This window comes from Tupaia chinensis, unplaced genomic scaffold (genome assembly GCF_000334495.1).
Source record: "Tupaia chinensis unplaced genomic scaffold, TupChi_1.0 Scaffold147500_1, whole genome shotgun sequence".
NCBI classification, from domain to species: Eukaryota; Metazoa; Chordata; class Mammalia; order Scandentia; family Tupaiidae; genus Tupaia; species Tupaia belangeri.
Genome location: NW_006207351.1, coordinates 132,656 through 134,712, shown reverse-complemented (window position 1 = coordinate 134,712; position 2,057 = coordinate 132,656). Strand labels below are relative to the sequence as shown.

General features: G+C 53.1%; 1 protein-coding gene across 7 annotated transcripts in view; it reads right to left on the bottom strand.

Annotated features, from left to right (window-relative positions):
- Nucleotides 1–2,057, bottom strand: part of ZDHHC3 (zDHHC palmitoyltransferase 3) — a 47,341-nt gene that overhangs the window by 36,109 nt on the left and 9,175 nt on the right. The gene's annotated exons all lie outside the window — the stretch shown is intronic.

Genomic DNA, 2,057 nt, shown 5'->3' with positions numbered 1-2,057 from the left:
GACTGCCCTGCCCAGCCTAGGGGCAGGGGGGCTGCAAAGCCTCTGCCTCTGCCACTGACCGCCTAGAGCCTGCCTCTGCCGGGAACACCCCGAGGGGCCAAGTCCTTCCTGAGAGAAAGCCCACCTACACCTAGGCCAGGCTGAGCCCAGCCAGCCCAGGCTCCCACCTGAGGGTGCTGAGAATGGCGCCTGGCCCTGCACTGTGCCCCGTGCAGGCATGCAGCCACTGTGACATCACTCAGGCCACAGCTGGGCTTTTTTAGGGACTAGAAGTAGCGAAAGGAGAGAGCGAGCGAGCAGTCACGGCAATGGTGCCGGCTTCGAGAAGGGAGCTGAGGGGCTCCAGGCACCTGGAGGGGGAATGAAGAGGCGAGCCCTGGAAGGACCCCAGGAAGACAGCCCTGCCTCCCAGCCAGGGCTCTCCGCGTCTGCTCGAGGGCTTTGGGGACAGATGGGAGGCTAGCGCCAAACGGAAGGCGGGGGACTGGAGTCAGGAGGCCCAGTCCTGCTGCTCCTGGACCGCCCATCTCGGGAGAACACCCTCCCCAGGCTCAGCTCCCTCAGTGTACAACCAAGAGGCCGAGCCGAGCTGATTGCTAAGGTCCCCAGCCACCCAGGACGCCAAGCCCTCTGTCCCCAGGCGCGTTCGACAGCCTCTGCTGTCTTGGATTTTATATTTTATCAAACACTTCTCTTTTTAAAAAAGATCTTCAGAAATGTTTTTTTAAAGAATTATTTTATTATTATTATTCATTTTTAATTTGCTACAGGGCATATGTGCTCACCAGAGAGAGACAGAGAGAGAAAGCGAAAAGGCCGGGTCTGGGACTTGAACCTCAGCTGGCCATGTGGGAGTCCAGTGCCTTAAGCACCATGCCACCTGCTGGCCCCACACTTCTCTTCTTTCCCATTCTTTGCTAACATTCAGAAAGAAGCCTGCTGGTAACTATCTGCAAGCAATTTTCCTGGGCATGTTCAGCTTTCTCAATGAATCGTGGCTTGTCATCACTGTTTACTTTTGTTCATTCCTTAAGAGCAGTTAGAAAAAAGCACTATTGAAATACGTCAACTGTTACAGAGATAAGCCAAAGAAACCTTTAAAAAGCCGATGTTTAACCTGGCTATTTTTCAGTATTTAAATGTTTGCACACCCAGGATGTACTCTGAATTTTACAGCCTGAGCAGATACTCATTTTAGGGTAAAGTGAGGCTTAGCCGGGCTACCTGACTCGCTCAAAGCCACAAAGCAAGCTGGTGGCAAAGCCCAGACCTGCGCACTGGGCGGCGGGTCGTCTTTCCAGCACCATCATTATCCTAACCAACCTGTCTGTCTAGATTTTCTGCTATGACTTCTTGGTTTGGAAACACACTTTACATACCAAAGTCAAGGCATACTGAGCAGGACTGTGGCAGGGCACACCTGTCCCACTAAGCTCATCTGGAAAGGGAAGAAATCAGTTTTGCCCAAAAGCTTTCTACCCTCATTGCCCTGAGCAGGGGACTCCCACGTCCTGGGTGGAACAGGCAATCCGTAGAAATCCATCGTCAAGCCTCTCCATGCCAGGAAGGCTATGGTTTGGAGGAGACCATGGAAAGATGGCGTTTCCTGGATTTCAGCTGCACTGGGATGAATGAATGAATTAGAAGGGACCTGCAACTGGAGGCGTTTCATCTTCACAGACGACAGCCAGGAATGACCTGGCCATTTATCCCTGGAAATCTGCTTAATGAGGGAAGCAGATACGGCCAGCCTGAGTGCAGTGAGTTAAGTCCTGTGCACGGGGAGTGGGGCCCCACAGGGCTGAGGTTTGAATCTCGGCTCCAGCAGCTCGAGAACACTGGGTGCATATACGAACACTTCCCGATGGAAGGAGGAACGGAGGAAAAAGGATTGCAGCACGACCAGGCCACAATGAAGGAGCGCTTTCTCCTCTCTTTCTGGTGACACACTTGCCCTCTAGCAATTAAAAAAAAGGGGGGCTGGCAGGTGGCATGGTGGTTAAGGTGGCTGGACTCCCACATGGCTGACTGTGGTTCAAGTCCTGAACCTGGCAGCT